Source organism: Schistocerca piceifrons, chromosome 7 (genome assembly GCF_021461385.2).
Source record: "Schistocerca piceifrons isolate TAMUIC-IGC-003096 chromosome 7, iqSchPice1.1, whole genome shotgun sequence".
Taxonomy (NCBI): domain Eukaryota; kingdom Metazoa; phylum Arthropoda; class Insecta; order Orthoptera; family Acrididae; genus Schistocerca; species Schistocerca piceifrons.
The window spans coordinates 9,693,896-9,709,672 of NC_060144.1; the positions used below are offsets into that span (position 1 = coordinate 9,693,896).

The 15,777-nt window shown below is 47.8% G+C and overlaps 31 non-coding genes across 31 annotated transcripts; all 31 read left to right on the top strand.

The window, feature by feature from the left end:
* The first annotated feature begins 171 nt into the window (after positions 1-171).
* Positions 172-244, top strand: Trnak-cuu. The gene has a single exon. It is a non-coding gene; the product is annotated as a tRNA-Lys (tRNA).
* A 321-nt stretch (positions 245-565) lies between these two features.
* Positions 566-637, top strand: Trnat-agu. The gene has a single exon. It is a non-coding gene; the product is annotated as a tRNA-Thr (tRNA).
* Positions 638-1,182: 545 nt separating this feature from the next.
* Trnar-ucg lies at positions 1,183-1,255 on the top strand. The gene has a single exon. It is a non-coding gene; the product is annotated as a tRNA-Arg (tRNA).
* A 438-nt stretch (positions 1,256-1,693) lies between these two features.
* Trnak-cuu lies at positions 1,694-1,766 on the top strand. The gene has a single exon. It is a non-coding gene; the product is annotated as a tRNA-Lys (tRNA).
* A 321-nt stretch (positions 1,767-2,087) lies between these two features.
* Trnat-agu lies at positions 2,088-2,159 on the top strand. The gene has a single exon. It is a non-coding gene; the product is annotated as a tRNA-Thr (tRNA).
* A 545-nt stretch (positions 2,160-2,704) lies between these two features.
* Positions 2,705-2,777, top strand: Trnar-ucg. The gene has a single exon. It is a non-coding gene; the product is annotated as a tRNA-Arg (tRNA).
* Positions 2,778-3,215: 438 nt separating this feature from the next.
* Positions 3,216-3,288, top strand: Trnak-cuu. Its single transcript has one exon. It is a non-coding gene; the product is annotated as a tRNA-Lys (tRNA).
* A 321-nt stretch (positions 3,289-3,609) lies between these two features.
* Positions 3,610-3,681, top strand: Trnat-agu. The gene has a single exon. It is a non-coding gene; the product is annotated as a tRNA-Thr (tRNA).
* A 545-nt stretch (positions 3,682-4,226) lies between these two features.
* On the top strand, positions 4,227-4,299 carry Trnar-ucg. The gene has a single exon. It is a non-coding gene; the product is annotated as a tRNA-Arg (tRNA).
* A 438-nt stretch (positions 4,300-4,737) lies between these two features.
* On the top strand, positions 4,738-4,810 carry Trnak-cuu. Its single transcript has one exon. It is a non-coding gene; the product is annotated as a tRNA-Lys (tRNA).
* A 321-nt stretch (positions 4,811-5,131) lies between these two features.
* Positions 5,132-5,203, top strand: Trnat-agu. The gene has a single exon. It is a non-coding gene; the product is annotated as a tRNA-Thr (tRNA).
* Positions 5,204-5,748: 545 nt separating this feature from the next.
* Trnar-ucg lies at positions 5,749-5,821 on the top strand. The gene has a single exon. It is a non-coding gene; the product is annotated as a tRNA-Arg (tRNA).
* A 438-nt stretch (positions 5,822-6,259) lies between these two features.
* On the top strand, positions 6,260-6,332 carry Trnak-cuu. Its single transcript has one exon. It is a non-coding gene; the product is annotated as a tRNA-Lys (tRNA).
* Positions 6,333-6,653: 321 nt separating this feature from the next.
* Trnat-agu lies at positions 6,654-6,725 on the top strand. Its single transcript has one exon. It is a non-coding gene; the product is annotated as a tRNA-Thr (tRNA).
* Positions 6,726-7,270: 545 nt separating this feature from the next.
* Positions 7,271-7,343, top strand: Trnar-ucg. The gene has a single exon. It is a non-coding gene; the product is annotated as a tRNA-Arg (tRNA).
* Positions 7,344-7,781: 438 nt separating this feature from the next.
* On the top strand, positions 7,782-7,854 carry Trnak-cuu. The gene has a single exon. It is a non-coding gene; the product is annotated as a tRNA-Lys (tRNA).
* Positions 7,855-8,175: 321 nt separating this feature from the next.
* Trnat-agu lies at positions 8,176-8,247 on the top strand. Its single transcript has one exon. It is a non-coding gene; the product is annotated as a tRNA-Thr (tRNA).
* Positions 8,248-8,792: 545 nt separating this feature from the next.
* Positions 8,793-8,865, top strand: Trnar-ucg. The gene has a single exon. It is a non-coding gene; the product is annotated as a tRNA-Arg (tRNA).
* A 438-nt stretch (positions 8,866-9,303) lies between these two features.
* Trnak-cuu lies at positions 9,304-9,376 on the top strand. The gene has a single exon. It is a non-coding gene; the product is annotated as a tRNA-Lys (tRNA).
* Positions 9,377-9,697: 321 nt separating this feature from the next.
* On the top strand, positions 9,698-9,769 carry Trnat-agu. Its single transcript has one exon. It is a non-coding gene; the product is annotated as a tRNA-Thr (tRNA).
* Positions 9,770-10,311: 542 nt separating this feature from the next.
* Trnar-ucg lies at positions 10,312-10,384 on the top strand. Its single transcript has one exon. It is a non-coding gene; the product is annotated as a tRNA-Arg (tRNA).
* A 438-nt stretch (positions 10,385-10,822) lies between these two features.
* On the top strand, positions 10,823-10,895 carry Trnak-cuu. Its single transcript has one exon. It is a non-coding gene; the product is annotated as a tRNA-Lys (tRNA).
* A 321-nt stretch (positions 10,896-11,216) lies between these two features.
* Positions 11,217-11,288, top strand: Trnat-agu. Its single transcript has one exon. It is a non-coding gene; the product is annotated as a tRNA-Thr (tRNA).
* A 545-nt stretch (positions 11,289-11,833) lies between these two features.
* Positions 11,834-11,906, top strand: Trnar-ucg. Its single transcript has one exon. It is a non-coding gene; the product is annotated as a tRNA-Arg (tRNA).
* A 438-nt stretch (positions 11,907-12,344) lies between these two features.
* Trnak-cuu lies at positions 12,345-12,417 on the top strand. Its single transcript has one exon. It is a non-coding gene; the product is annotated as a tRNA-Lys (tRNA).
* Positions 12,418-12,738: 321 nt separating this feature from the next.
* On the top strand, positions 12,739-12,810 carry Trnat-agu. The gene has a single exon. It is a non-coding gene; the product is annotated as a tRNA-Thr (tRNA).
* Positions 12,811-13,352: 542 nt separating this feature from the next.
* On the top strand, positions 13,353-13,425 carry Trnar-ucg. Its single transcript has one exon. It is a non-coding gene; the product is annotated as a tRNA-Arg (tRNA).
* Positions 13,426-13,863: 438 nt separating this feature from the next.
* Trnak-cuu lies at positions 13,864-13,936 on the top strand. Its single transcript has one exon. It is a non-coding gene; the product is annotated as a tRNA-Lys (tRNA).
* Positions 13,937-14,257: 321 nt separating this feature from the next.
* On the top strand, positions 14,258-14,329 carry Trnat-agu. The gene has a single exon. It is a non-coding gene; the product is annotated as a tRNA-Thr (tRNA).
* A 545-nt stretch (positions 14,330-14,874) lies between these two features.
* Trnar-ucg lies at positions 14,875-14,947 on the top strand. Its single transcript has one exon. It is a non-coding gene; the product is annotated as a tRNA-Arg (tRNA).
* A 438-nt stretch (positions 14,948-15,385) lies between these two features.
* Positions 15,386-15,458, top strand: Trnak-cuu. The gene has a single exon. It is a non-coding gene; the product is annotated as a tRNA-Lys (tRNA).
* The last annotated feature ends 319 nt before the right edge of the window (positions 15,459-15,777 follow it).

Genomic DNA, 15,777 nt, shown 5'->3' on the forward strand with positions numbered 1-15,777 from the left:
GATAGCCACGTATCATTTCAAGTAGATTTGATGCCTTTCGTAAAATTTATTTCATTGAATAGGAATTGTAGCTCATTTGTGGCAGCAGGAAATAAGCTGTAGTCAAAAGGATCTTCCATAGATGGTCGCAGGTCGCATAAATACTGTATGGCTCGTGACGCGTTGTGTGGAGCCCGGCTAGCTCAGTCGGTAGAGCATGAGACTCTTAATCTCAGGGTCGTGGGTTCGAGCCCCACGCTGGGCGGCGCAAAATTTTGTGTCTACGCGGATGCAACCTGCGCCCCTCTCGTGAGCCTTGCGTAATGAACGTAACGGGTTACGACGATGCCTAGCTTCGTATGAATATCAGAGGAATGGTTTTTGAAGCTGAAAGTAGCTCTGAAATGAAATAAAAGTGTTGTTTTGGAATTTTAGGCGTACATCGATATCGTGTGAGATGTGTAGGAAAGCAGCAGCTGTGCTAACTAAATACAAATAATGGTCGCTAATGCGGTGCGTTTCCAGCTGAAAGGCTCCGATTGACTGGTCCATAAGATTGAAGTACCCGAAATGTGCACTAGGCGGCGCCTCCTTAGCTCAGTGGCAGAGCGCTGGTCTAGTAAACCAGAGGTCGTGAGTTCGATCCTCACAGGAGGCAAAAGAATTTTGTAACAGCCCCTTCTAACGTAGATCTTTCGAAAAAAGCGGTCAAGGATATAAAAAATTATGAATGTGTTCGGTATTTAAGAAATGCTCTCGCAAATGAATAGTGCGAATGGTGCTATTAAAGTAGGCACCAGAAACTGCTGCTTTTGGCAGTCTCCGGAGAATGCCGACGTGGAATACTTAGTTCTTGTGATGTATTTTCTACCCCAGGTAGAGACCCTCGCGGTTGTCGTCGTCGTCGTCGGCGCCGCCGCCGCTTTGGTAATAGCGGCAACTCGCCATTGTATGACATAGGGTGAGGTACCTTCTGCAAGCGACTGAGATGGCAGTAAGCGATTGAAGCTGATTTGCAACCTCTTGTTTGATCAGCGTCACAAGGGCTTGAATGTAACTTGCGATGGGACACAGCAAGAAGTAGCGTCGCCTTTTTAGTACTGAAATTGGAGATGGAGAATTGCGTCAAAGATGGGAAATTCATTCCGGCAAGCGTACAAATGGCGACAATGAGGTGTGTGTGGGGAAGCATATTGCGCCAGTGACCGTGTGGCCTAATGGATAAGGCGTCGGACTTCGGATCCGAAGATTGCGGGTTCGAATCCTGTCACGGTCGAGTTTTTCCAGTTCTGCAAAAGATGCATGCTGTTTTACTGAGTTGTTTGAGTACTACAAATCTAGTTGAAAGTTGCTGCTGTCCGCTTCCTGGCTGCAAACCGGCGTCTACCTGAAGCTCAAGCAAGACAAAGGGGTTGTGTAGCGAAATTTTCGGCACAGTGCCGATCAGGAGAGATTTTTGGAACTACTGCGTCTGACTCAGGACCCAAGAGCTGCGCCACAGGCGTCTGCGCACAGTCGAGCATGTGTGTTGAATAATGGTGCTGATAGCCACGTATCATTTCAAGTAGATTTGATGCCTTTCGTAAAATTTATTTCATTGAATAGGAATTGTAGCTCATTTGTGGCAGCAGGAAATAAGCTGTAGTCAAAAGGATCTTCCATAGATGGTCGCAGGTCGCATAAATACTGTATGGCTCGTGACGCGTTGTGTGGAGCCCGGCTAGCTCAGTCGGTAGAGCATGAGACTCTTAATCTCAGGGTCGTGGGTTCGAGCCCCACGCTGGGCGGCGCAAAATTTTGTGTCTACGCGGATGCAACCTGCGCCCCTCTCGTGAGCCTTGCGTAATGAACGTAACGGGTTACGACGATGCCTAGCTTCGTATGAATATCAGAGGAATGGTTTTTGAAGCTGAAAGTAGCTCTGAAATGAAATAAAAGTGTTGTTTTGGAATTTTAGGCGTACATCGATATCGTGTGAGATGTGTAGGAAAGCAGCAGCTGTGCTAACTAAATACAAATAATGGTCGCTAATGCGGTGCGTTTCCAGCTGAAAGGCTCCGATTGACTGGTCCATAAGATTGAAGTACCCGAAATGTGCACTAGGCGGCGCCTCCTTAGCTCAGTGGCAGAGCGCTGGTCTAGTAAACCAGAGGTCGTGAGTTCGATCCTCACAGGAGGCAAAAGAATTTTGTAACAGCCCCTTCTAACGTAGATCTTTCGAAAAAAGCGGTCAAGGATATAAAAAATTATGAATGTGTTCGGTATTTAAGAAATGCTCTCGCAAATGAATAGTGCGAATGGTGCTATTAAAGTAGGCACCAGAAACTGCTGCTTTTGGCAGTCTCCGGAGAATGCCGACGTGGAATACTTAGTTCTTGTGATGTATTTTCTACCCCAGGTAGAGACCCTCGCGGTTGTCGTCGTCGTCGTCGGCGCCGCCGCCGCTTTGGTAATAGCGGCAACTCGCCATTGTATGACATAGGGTGAGGTACCTTCTGCAAGCGACTGAGATGGCAGTAAGCGATTGAAGCTGATTTGCAACCTCTTGTTTGATCAGCGTCACAAGGGCTTGAATGTAACTTGCGATGGGACACAGCAAGAAGTAGCGTCGCCTTTTTAGTACTGAAATTGGAGATGGAGAATTGCGTCAAAGATGGGAAATTCATTCCGGCAAGCGTACAAATGGCGACAATGAGGTGTGTGTGGGGAAGCATATTGCGCCAGTGACCGTGTGGCCTAATGGATAAGGCGTCGGACTTCGGATCCGAAGATTGCGGGTTCGAATCCTGTCACGGTCGAGTTTTTCCAGTTCTGCAAAAGATGCATGCTGTTTTACTGAGTTGTTTGAGTACTACAAATCTAGTTGAAAGTTGCTGCTGTCCGCTTCCTGGCTGCAAACCGGCGTCTACCTGAAGCTCAAGCAAGACAAAGGGGTTGTGTAGCGAAATTTTCGGCACAGTGCCGATCAGGAGAGATTTTTGGAACTACTGCGTCTGACTCAGGACCCAAGAGCTGCGCCACAGGCGTCTGCGCACAGTCGAGCATGTGTGTTGAATAATGGTGCTGATAGCCACGTATCATTTCAAGTAGATTTGATGCCTTTCGTAAAATTTATTTCATTGAATAGGAATTGTAGCTCATTTGTGGCAGCAGGAAATAAGCTGTAGTCAAAAGGATCTTCCATAGATGGTCGCAGGTCGCATAAATACTGTATGGCTCGTGACGCGTTGTGTGGAGCCCGGCTAGCTCAGTCGGTAGAGCATGAGACTCTTAATCTCAGGGTCGTGGGTTCGAGCCCCACGCTGGGCGGCGCAAAATTTTGTGTCTACGCGGATGCAACCTGCGCCCCTCTCGTGAGCCTTGCGTAATGAACGTAACGGGTTACGACGATGCCTAGCTTCGTATGAATATCAGAGGAATGGTTTTTGAAGCTGAAAGTAGCTCTGAAATGAAATAAAAGTGTTGTTTTGGAATTTTAGGCGTACATCGATATCGTGTGAGATGTGTAGGAAAGCAGCAGCTGTGCTAACTAAATACAAATAATGGTCGCTAATGCGGTGCGTTTCCAGCTGAAAGGCTCCGATTGACTGGTCCATAAGATTGAAGTACCCGAAATGTGCACTAGGCGGCGCCTCCTTAGCTCAGTGGCAGAGCGCTGGTCTAGTAAACCAGAGGTCGTGAGTTCGATCCTCACAGGAGGCAAAAGAATTTTGTAACAGCCCCTTCTAACGTAGATCTTTCGAAAAAAGCGGTCAAGGATATAAAAAATTATGAATGTGTTCGGTATTTAAGAAATGCTCTCGCAAATGAATAGTGCGAATGGTGCTATTAAAGTAGGCACCAGAAACTGCTGCTTTTGGCAGTCTCCGGAGAATGCCGACGTGGAATACTTAGTTCTTGTGATGTATTTTCTACCCCAGGTAGAGACCCTCGCGGTTGTCGTCGTCGTCGTCGGCGCCGCCGCCGCTTTGGTAATAGCGGCAACTCGCCATTGTATGACATAGGGTGAGGTACCTTCTGCAAGCGACTGAGATGGCAGTAAGCGATTGAAGCTGATTTGCAACCTCTTGTTTGATCAGCGTCACAAGGGCTTGAATGTAACTTGCGGTGGGACACAGCAAGAAGTAGCGTCGCCTTTTTAGTACTGAAATTGGAGATGGAGAATTGCGTCAAAGATGGGAAATTCATTCCGGCAAGCGTACAAATGGCGACAATGAGGTGTGTGTGGGGAAGCATATTGCGCCAGTGACCGTGTGGCCTAATGGATAAGGCGTCGGACTTCGGATCCGAAGATTGCAGGTTCGAATCCTGTCACGGTCGAGTTTTTCCAGTTCTGCAAAAGATGCATGCTGTTTTACTGAGTTGTTTGAGTACTACAAATCTAGTTGAAAGTTGCTGCTGTCCGCTTCCTGGCTGCAAACCGGCGTCTACCTGAAGCTCAAGCAAGACAAAGGGGTTGTGTAGCGAAATTTTCGGCACAGTGCCGATCAGGAGAGATTTTTGGAACTACTGCGTCTGACTCAGGACCCAAGAGCTGCGCCACAGGCGTCTGCGCACAGTCGAGCATGTGTGTTGAATAATGGTGCTGATAGCCACGTATCATTTCAAGTAGATTTGATGCCTTTCGTAAAATTTATTTCATTGAATAGGAATTGTAGCTCATTTGTGGCAGCAGGAAATAAGCTGTAGTCAAAAGGATCTTCCATAGATGGTCGCAGGTCGCATAAATACTGTATGGCTCGTGACGCGTTGTGTGGAGCCCGGCTAGCTCAGTCGGTAGAGCATGAGACTCTTAATCTCAGGGTCGTGGGTTCGAGCCCCACGCTGGGCGGCGCAAAATTTTGTGTCTACGCGGATGCAACCTGCGCCCCTCTCGTGAGCCTTGCGTAATGAACGTAACGGGTTACGACGATGCCTAGCTTCGTATGAATATCAGAGGAATGGTTTTTGAAGCTGAAAGTAGCTCTGAAATGAAATAAAAGTGTTGTTTTGGAATTTTAGGCGTACATCGATATCGTGTGAGATGTGTAGGAAAGCAGCAGCTGTGCTAACTAAATACAAATAATGGTCGCTAATGCGGTGCGTTTCCAGCTGAAAGGCTCCGATTGACTGGTCCATAAGATTGAAGTACCCGAAATGTGCACTAGGCGGCGCCTCCTTAGCTCAGTGGCAGAGCGCTGGTCTAGTAAACCAGAGGTCGTGAGTTCGATCCTCACAGGAGGCAAAAGAATTTTGTAACAGCCCCTTCTAACGTAGATCTTTCGAAAAAAGCGGTCAAGGATATAAAAAATTATGAATGTGTTCGGTATTTAAGAAATGCTCTCGCAAATGAATAGTGCGAATGGTGCTATTAAAGTAGGCACCAGAAACTGCTGCTTTTGGCAGTCTCCGGAGAATGCCGACGTGGAATACTTAGTTCTTGTGATGTATTTTCTACCCCAGGTAGAGACCCTCGCGGTTGTCGTCGTCGTCGTCGGCGCCGCCGCCGCTTTGGTAATAGCGGCAACTCGCCATTGTATGACATAGGGTGAGGTACCTTCTGCAAGCGACTGAGATGGCAGTAAGCGATTGAAGCTGATTTGCAACCTCTTGTTTGATCAGCGTCACAAGGGCTTGAATGTAACTTGCGATGGGACACAGCAAGAAGTAGCGTCGCCTTTTTAGTACTGAAATTGGAGATGGAGAATTGCGTCAAAGATGGGAAATTCATTCCGGCAAGCGTACAAATGGCGACAATGAGGTGTGTGTGGGGAAGCATATTGCGCCAGTGACCGTGTGGCCTAATGGATAAGGCGTCGGACTTCGGATCCGAAGATTGCAGGTTCGAATCCTGTCACGGTCGAGTTTTTCCAGTTCTGCAAAAGATGCATGCTGTTTTACTGAGTTGTTTGAGTACTACAAATCTAGTTGAAAGTTGCTGCTGTCCGCTTCCTGGCTGCAAACCGGCGTCTACCTGAAGCTCAAGCAAGACAAAGGGGTTGTGTAGCGAAATTTTCGGCACAGTGCCGATCAGGAGAGATTTTTGGAACTACTGCGTCTGACTCAGGACCCAAGAGCTGCGCCACAGGCGTCTGCGCACAGTCGAGCATGTGTGTTGAATAATGGTGCTGATAGCCACGTATCATTTCAAGTAGATTTGATGCCTTTCGTAAAATTTATTTCATTGAATAGGAATTGTAGCTCATTTGTGGCAGCAGGAAATAAGCTGTAGTCAAAAGGATCTTCCATAGATGGTCGCAGGTCGCATAAATACTGTATGGCTCGTGACGCGTTGTGTGGAGCCCGGCTAGCTCAGTCGGTAGAGCATGAGACTCTTAATCTCAGGGTCGTGGGTTCGAGCCCCACGCTGGGCGGCGCAAAATTTTGTGTCTACGCGGATGCAACCTGCGCCCCTCTCGTGAGCCTTGCGTAATGAACGTAACGGGTTACGACGATGCCTAGCTTCGTATGAATATCAGAGGAATGGTTTTTGAAGCTGAAAGTAGCTCTGAAATGAAATAAAAGTGTTGTTTTGGAATTTTAGGCGTACATCGATATCGTGTGAGATGTGTAGGAAAGCAGCAGCTGTGCTAACTAAATACAAATAATGGTCGCTAATGCGGTGCGTTTCCAGCTGAAAGGCTCCGATTGACTGGTCCATAAGATTGAAGTACCCGAAATGTGCACTAGGCGGCGCCTCCTTAGCTCAGTGGCAGAGCGCTGGTCTAGTAAACCAGAGGTCGTGAGTTCGATCCTCACAGGAGGCAAAAGAATTTTGTAACAGCCCCTTCTAACGTAGATCTTTCGAAAAAAGCGGTCAAGGATATAAAAAATTATGAATGTGTTCGGTATTTAAGAAATGCTCTCGCAAATGAATAGTGCGAATGGTGCTATTAAAGTAGGCACCAGAAACTGCTGCTTTTGGCAGTCTCCGGAGAATGCCGACGTGGAATACTTAGTTCTTGTGATGTATTTTCTACCCCAGGTAGAGACCCTCGCGGTTGTCGTCGTCGTCGTCGGCGCCGCCGCCGCTTTGGTAATAGCGGCAACTCGCCATTGTATGACATAGGGTGAGGTACCTTCTGCAAGCGACTGAGATGGCAGTAAGCGATTGAAGCTGATTTGCAACCTCTTGTTTGATCAGCGTCACAAGGGCTTGAATGTAACTTGCGATGGGACACAGCAAGAAGTAGCGTCGCCTTTTTAGTACTGAAATTGGAGATGGAGAATTGCGTCAAAGATGGGAAATTCATTCCGGCAAGCGTACAAATGGCGACAATGAGGTGTGTGTGGGGAAGCATATTGCGCCAGTGACCGTGTGGCCTAATGGATAAGGCGTCGGACTTCGGATCCGAAGATTGCGGGTTCGAATCCTGTCACGGTCGAGTTTTTCCAGTTCTGCAAAAGATGCATGCTGTTTTACTGAGTTGTTTGAGTACTACAAATCTAGTTGAAAGTTGCTGCTGTCCGCTTCCTGGCTGCAAACCGGCGTCTACCTGAAGCTCAAGCAAGACAAAGGGGTTGTGTAGCGAAATTTTCGGCACAGTGCCGATCAGGAGAGATTTTTGGAACTACTGCGTCTGACTCAGGACCCAAGAGCTGCGCCACAGGCGTCTGCGCACAGTCGAGCATGTGTGTTGAATAATGGTGCTGATAGCCACGTATCATTTCAAGTAGATTTGATGCCTTTCGTAAAATTTATTTCATTGAATAGGAATTGTAGCTCATTTGTGGCAGCAGGAAATAAGCTGTAGTCAAAAGGATCTTCCATAGATGGTCGCAGGTCGCATAAATACTGTATGGCTCGTGACGCGTTGTGTGGAGCCCGGCTAGCTCAGTCGGTAGAGCATGAGACTCTTAATCTCAGGGTCGTGGGTTCGAGCCCCACGCTGGGCGGCGCAAAATTTTGTGTCTACGCGGATGCAACCTGCGCCCCTCTCGTGAGCCTTGCGTAATGAACGTAACGGGTTACGACGATGCCTAGCTTCGTATGAATATCAGAGGAATGGTTTTTGAAGCTGAAAGTAGCTCTGAAATGAAATAAAAGTGTTGTTTTGGAATTTTAGGCGTACATCGATATCGTGTGAGATGTGTAGGAAAGCAGCAGCTGTGCTAACTAAATACAAATAATGGTCGCTAATGCGGTGCGTTTCCAGCTGAAGGGCTCCGATTGACTGGTCCATAAGATTGAAGTACCCGAAATGTGCACTAGGCGGCGCCTCCTTAGCTCAGTGGCAGAGCGCTGGTCTAGTAAACCAGAGGTCGTGAGTTCGATCCTCACAGGAGGCAAAAGAATTTTGTAACAGCCCCTTCTAACGTAGATCTTTCGAAAAAAGCGGTCAAGGATATAAAAAATTATGAATGGGTTCGGTATTTAAGAAATGCTCTCGCAAATGAATAGTGCGAATGGTGCTATTAAAGTAGGCACCAGAAACTGCTGCTTTTGGCAGTCTCCGGAGAATGCCGACGTGGAATACTTAGTTCTTGTGATGTATTTTCTACCCCAGGTAGAGACCCTCGCGGTTGTCGTCGTCGTCGTCGGCGCCGCCGCCGCTTTGGTAATAGCGGCAACTCGCCATTGTATGACATAGGGTGAGGTACCTTCTGCAAGCGACTGAGATGGCAGTAAGCGATTGAAGCTGATTTGCAACCTCTTGTTTGATCAGCGTCACAAGGGCTTGAATGTAACTTGCGATGGGACACAGCAAGAAGTAGCGTCGCCTTTTTAGTACTGAAATTGGAGATGGAGAATTGCGTCAAAGATGGGAAATTCATTCCGGCAAGCGTACAAATGGCGACAATGAGGTGTGTGTGGGGAAGCATATTGCGCCAGTGACCGTGTGGCCTAATGGATAAGGCGTCGGACTTCGGATCCGAAGATTGCAGGTTCGAATCCTGTCACGGTCGAGTTTTTCCAGTTCTGCAAAAGATGCATGCTGTTTTACTGAGTTGTTTGAGTACTACAAATCTAGTTGAAAGTTGCTGCTGTCCGCTTCCTGGCTGCAAACCGGCGTCTACCTGAAGCTCAAGCAAGACAAAGGGGTTGTGTAGCGAAATTTTCGGCACAGTGCCGATCAGGAGAGATTTTTGGAACTACTGCGTCTGACTCAGGACCCAAGAGCTGCGCCACAGGCGTCTGCGCACAGTCGAGCATGTGTGTTGAATAATGGTGCTGATAGCCACGTATCATTTCAAGTAGATTTGATGCCTTTCGTAAAATTTATTTCATTGAATAGGAATTGTAGCTCATTTGTGGCAGCAGGAAATAAGCTGTAGTCAAAAGGATCTTCCATAGATGGTCGCAGGTCGCATAAATACTGTATGGCTCGTGACGCGTTGTGTGGAGCCCGGCTAGCTCAGTCGGTAGAGCATGAGACTCTTAATCTCAGGGTCGTGGGTTCGAGCCCCACGCTGGGCGGCGCAAAATTTTGTGTCTACGCGGATGCAACCTGCGCCCCTCTCGTGAGCCTTGCGTAATGAACGTAACGGGTTACGACGATGCCTAGCTTCGTATGAATATCAGAGGAATGGTTTTTGAAGCTGAAAGTAGCTCTGAAATGAAATAAAAGTGTTGTTTTGGAATTTTAGGCGTACATCGATATCGTGTGAGATGTGTAGGAAGGCAGCAGCTGTGCTAACTAAATACAAATAATGGTCGCTAATGCGGTGCGTTTCCAGCTGAAGGGCTCCGATTGACTGGTCCATAAGATTGAAGTACCCGAAATGTGCACTAGGCGGCGCCTCCTTAGCTCAGTGGCAGAGCGCTGGTCTAGTAAACCGGAGGTCGTGAGTTCGATCTTCACAGGAGGCAAAAGAATTTTGTAACAGCCCCTTCTAACGTAGATCTTTCGAAAAAAGCGGTCAAGGATATAAAAAATTATGAATGGGTTCGGTATTTAAGAAATGCTCTCGCAAATGAATAGTGCGAACGGTGCTATTAAAGTAGGCACCAGAAACTGCTGCTTTTGGCAGTCTCCGGAGAATGCCGACGTGGAATACTTAGTTCTTGTGATGTATTTTCTACCCCTGGTAGAGACCCTCGCGGTTGTCGTCGTCGTCGGCGCCGCCGCCGCTTTGGTAATAGAGGCAACTCGCCATTGTATGACATAGGGTGAGGCACCTTCTGCAAGCGACTGAGATGGCAGTAAGCGATTGAAGCTGATTTGCAACCTCTTGTTTGATCAGCGTCACAAGGGCTTGAATGTAACTTGCGATGGGACACAGCAAGAAGTAGCGTCGCCTTTTTAGTACTGAAATTGGAGATGGAGAATTGCGTCAAAGATGGGAAATTCATTCCGGCAAGCGTACAAATGGCGACAATGAGGTGTGTGTGGGGAAGCATATTGCGCCAGTGACCGTGTGGCCTAATGGATAAGGCGTCGGACTTCGGATCCGAAGATTGCGGGTTCGAATCCTGTCACGGTCGAGTTTTTCCAGTTCTGCAAAAGATGCATGCTGTTTTACTGAGTTGTTTGAGTACTACAAATCTAGTTGAAAGTTGCTGCTGTCCGCTTCCTGGCTGCAAACCGGCGTCTACCTGAAGCTCAAGCAAGACAAAGGGGTTGTGTAGCGAAATTTTCGGCACAGTGCCGATCAGGAGAGATTTTTGGAACTACTGCGTCTGACTCAGGACCCAAGAGCTGCGCCACAGGCGTCTGCGCACAGTCGAGCATGTGTGTTGAATAATGGTGCTGATAGCCACGTATCATTTCAAGTAGATTTGATGCCTTTCGTAAAATTTATTTCATTGAATAGGAATTGTAGCTCATTTGTGGCAGCAGGAAATAAGCTGTAGTCAAAAGGATCTTCCATAGATGGTCGCAGGTCGCATAAATACTGTATGGCTCGTGACGCGTTGTGTGGAGCCCGGCTAGCTCAGTCGGTAGAGCATGAGACTCTTAATCTCAGGGTCGTGGGTTCGAGCCCCACGCTGGGCGGCGCAAAATTTTGTGTCTACGCGGATGCAACCTGCGCCCCTCTCGTGAGCCTTGCGTAATGAACGTAACGGGTTACGACGATGCCTAGCTTCGTATGAATATCAGAGGAATGGTTTTTGAAGCTGTAAGTAGCTCTGAAATGAAATAAAAGTGTTGTTTTGGAATTTTAGGCGTACATCGATATCGTGTGAGATGTGTAGGAAAGCAGCAGCTGTGCTAACTAAATACAAATAATGGTCGCTAATGCGGTGCGTTTCCAGCTGAAGGGCTCCGATTGACTGGTCCATAAGATTGAAGTACCCGAAATGTGCACTAGGCGGCGCCTCCTTAGCTCAGTGGCAGAGCGCCGGTCTAGTAAACCAGAGGTCGTGAGTTCGATCCTCACAGGAGGCAAAAGAATTTTGTAACAGCCCCTTCTAACGTAGATCTTTCGAAAAAAGCGGTCAAGGATATAAAAAATTATGAATGGGTTCGGTATTTAAGAAATGCTCTCGCAAATGAATAGTGCGAATGGTGCTATTAAAGTAGGCACCAGAAACTGCTGCTTTTGGCAGTCTCCGGAGAATGCCGACGTGGAATACTTAGTTCTTGTGATGTATTTTCTACCCCAGGTAGAGACCCTCGCGGTTGTCGTCGTCGTCGTCGGCGCCGCCGCCGCTTTGGTAATAGCGGCAACTCGCCATTGTATGACATAGGGTGAGGTACCTTCTGCAAGCGACTGAGATGGCAGTAAGCGATTGAAGCTGATTTGCAACCTCTTGTTTGATCAGCGTCACAAGGGCTTGAATGTAACTTGCGATGGGACACAGCAAGAAGTAGCGTCGCCTTTTTAGTACTGAAATTGGAGATGGAGAATTGCGTCAAAGATGGGAAATTCATTCCGGCAAGCGTACAAATGGCGACAATGAGGTGTGTGTGGGGAAGCATATTGCGCCAGTGACCGTGTGGCCTAATGGATAAGGCGTCGGACTTCGGATCCGAAGATTGCGGGTTCGAATCCTGTCACGGTCGAGTTTTTCCAGTTCTGCAAAAGATGCATGCTGTTTTACTGAGTTGTTTGAGTACTACAAATCTAGTTGAAAGTTGCTGCTGTCCGCTTCCTGGCTGCAAACCGGCGTCTACCTGAAGCTCAAGCAAGACAAAGGGGTTGTGTAGCGAAATTTTCGGCACAGTGCCGATCAGGAGAGATTTTTGGAACTACTGCGTCTGACTCAGGACCCAAGAGCTGCGCCACAGGCGTCTGCGCACAGTCGAGCATGTGTGTTGAATAATGGTGCTGATAGCCACGTATCATTTCAAGTAGATTTGATGCCTTTCGTAAAATTTATTTCATTGAATAGGAATTGTAGCTCATTTGTGGCAGCAGGAAATAAGCTGTAGTCAAAAGGATCTTCCATAGATGGTCGCAGGTCGCATAAATACTGTATGGCTCGTGACGCGTTGTGTGGAGCCCGGCTAGCTCAGTCGGTAGAGCATGAGACTCTTAATCTCAGGGTCGTGGGTTCGAGCCCCACGCTGGGCGGCGCAAAATTTTGTGTCTACGCGGATGCAACCTGCGCCCCTCTCGTGAGCCTTGCGTAATGAACGTAACGGGTTACGACGATGCCTAGCTTCGTATGAATATCAGAGGAATGGTTTTTGAAGCTGAAAGTAGCTCTGAAATGAAATAAAAGTGTTGTTTTGGAATTTTAGGCGTACATCGATATCGTGTGAGATGTGTAGGAAGGCAGCAGCTGTGCTAACTAAATACAAATAATGGTCGCTAATGCGGTGCGTTTCCAGCTGAAGGGCTCCGATTGACTGGTCCATAAGATTGAAGTACCCGAAATGTGCACTAGGCGGCGCCTCCTTAGCTCAGTGGCAGAGCGCTGGTCTAGTAAACCGGAGGTCGTGAGTTCGATCTTCACAGGAGGCAAAAGAATATTGTAACAGCCCCTTCTAACGTAGATCTTTCGAAAAAAGCGGTCAAGGATATAAAAAATTATGAATGGGTTCGGTATTTAAGAAATGCTCTCGCAAATGAATAGTGCGAACGGTGCTATTAAAGTAGGCACCAGAAACTGCTGCTTTTGGCAGTCTCCGGAGAATGCCGACGTGGAATACTTAGTTCTTGTGATGTATTTTCTACCCCTGGTAGAGACCCTCGCGGTTGTCGTCGTCGTCGGCGCCGCCGCCGCTTTGGTAATAGAGGCAACTCGCCATTGTATGACATAGGGTGAGGCACCTTCTGCAAGCGACTGAGATGGCAGTAAGCGATTGAAGCTGATTTGCAACCTCTTGTTTGATCAGCGTCACAAGGGCTTGAATGTAACTTGCGATGGGACACAGCAAGAAGTAGCGTCGCCTTTTTAGTACTGAAATTGGAGATGGAGAATTGCGTCAAAGATGGGAAATTCATTCCGGCAAGCGTACAAATGGCGACAATGAGGTGTGTGTGGGGAAGCATATTGCGCCAGTGACCGTGTGGCCTAATGGATAAGGCGTCGGACTTCGGATCCGAAGATTGCGGGTTCGAATCCTGTCACGGTCGAGTTTTTCCAGTTCTGCAAAAGATGCATGCTGTTTTACTGAGTTGTTTGAGTACTACAAATCTAGTTGAAAGTTGCTGCTGTCCGCTTCCTGGCTGCAAACCGGCGTCTACCTGAAGCTCAAGCAAGACAAAGGGGTTGTGTAGCGAAATTTTCGGCACAGTGCCGATCAGGAGAGATTTTTGGAACTACTGCGTCTGACTCAGGACCCAAGAGCTGCGCCACAGGCGTCTGCGCACAGTCGAGCATGTGTGTTGAATAATGGTGCTGATAGCCACGTATCATTTCAAGTAGATTTGATGCCTTTCGTAAAATTTATTTCATTGAATAGGAATTGTAGCTCATTTGTGGCAGCAGGAAATAAGCTGTAGTCAAAAGGATCTTCCATAGATGGTCGCAGGTCGCATAAATACTGTATGGCTCGTGACGCGTTGTGTGGAGCCCGGCTAGCTCAGTCGGTAGAGCATGAGACTCTTAATCTCAGGGTCGTGGGTTCGAGCCCCACGCTGGGCGGCGCAAAATTTTGTGTCTACGCGGATGCAACCTGCGCCCCTCTCGTGAGCCTTGCGTAATGAACGTAACGGGTTACGACGATGCCTAGCTTCGTATGAATATCAGAGGAATGGTTTTTGAAGCTGAAAGTAGCTCTGAAATGAAATAAAAGTGTTGTTTTGGAATTTTAGGCGTACATCGATATCGTGTGAGATGTGTAGGAAAGCAGCAGCTGTGCTAACTAAATACAAATAATGGTCGCTAATGCGGTGCGTTTCCAGCTGAAGGGCTCCGATTGACTGGTCCATAAGATTGAAGTACCCGAAATGTGCACTAGGCGGCGCCTCCTTAGCTCAGTGGCAGAGCGCTGGTCTAGTAAACCAGAGGTCGTGAGTTCGATCCTCACAGGAGGCAAAAGAATTTTGTAACAGCCCCTTCTAACGTAGATCTTTCGAAAAAAGCGGTCAAGGATATAAAAAATTATGAATGGGTTCGGTATTTAAGAAATGCTCTCGCAAATGAATAGTGCGAATGGTGCTATTAAAGTAGGCACCAGAAACTGCTGCTTTTGGCAGTCTCCGGAGAATGCCGACGTGGAATACTTAGTTCTTGTGATGTATTTTCTACCCCAGGTAGAGACCCTCGCGGTTGTCGTCGTCGTCGTCGGCGCCGCCGCCGCTTTGGTAATAGCGGCAACTCGCCATTGTATGACATAGGGTGAGGTACCTTCTGCAAGCGACTGAGATGGCAGTAAGCGATTGAAGCTGATTTGCAACCTCTTGTTTGATCAGCGTCACAAGGGCTTGAATGTAACTTGCGATGGGACACAGCAAGAAGTAGCGTCGCCTTTTTAGTACTGAAATTGGAGATGGAGAATTGCGTCAAAGATGGGAAATTCATTCCGGCAAGCGTACAAATGGCGACAATGAGGTGTGTGTGGGGAAGCATATTGCGCCAGTGACCGTGTGGCCTAATGGATAAGGCGTCGGACTTCGGATCCGAAGATTGCAGGTTCGAATCCTGTCACGGTCGAGTTTTTCCAGTTCTGCAAAAGATGCATGCTGTTTTACTGAGTTGTTTGAGTACTACAAATCTAGTTGAAAGTTGCTGCTGTCCGCTTCCTGGCTGCAAACCGGCGTCTACCTGAAGCTCAAGCAAGACAAAGGGGTTGTGTAGCGAAATTTTCGGCACAGTGCCGATCAGGAGAGATTTTTGGAACTACTGCGTCTGACTCAGGACCCAAGAGCTGCGCCACAGGCGTCTGCGCACAGTCGAGCATGTGTGTTGAATAATGGTGCTGATAGCCACGTATCATTTCAAGTAGATTTGATGCCTTTCGTAAAATTTATTTCATTGAATAGGAATTGTAGCTCATTTGTGGCAGCAGGAAATAAGCTGTAGTCAAAAGGATCTTCCATAGATGGTCGCAGGTCGCATAAATACTGTATGGCTCGTGACGCGTTGTGTGGAGCCCGGCTAGCTCAGTCGGTAGAGCATGAGACTCTTAATCTCAGGGTCGTGGGTTCGAGCCCCACGCTGGGCGGCGCAAAATTTTGTGTCTACGCGGATGCAACCTGCGCCCCTCTCGTGAGCCTTGCGTAATGAACGTAACGGGTTACGACGATGCCTAGCTTCGTATGAATATCAGAGGAATGGTTTTTGAAGCTGAAAGTAGCTCTGAAATGAAATAAAAGTGTTGTTTTGGAATTTTAGGCGTACATCGATATCGTGTGAGATGTGTAGGAAAGCAGCAGCTGTGCTAACTAAATACAAATAATGGTCGCTAATGCGGTGCGTTTCCAGCTGAAGGGCTCCGATTGACTGGTCCATAAGATTGAAGTACCCGAAATGTGCACTAGGCG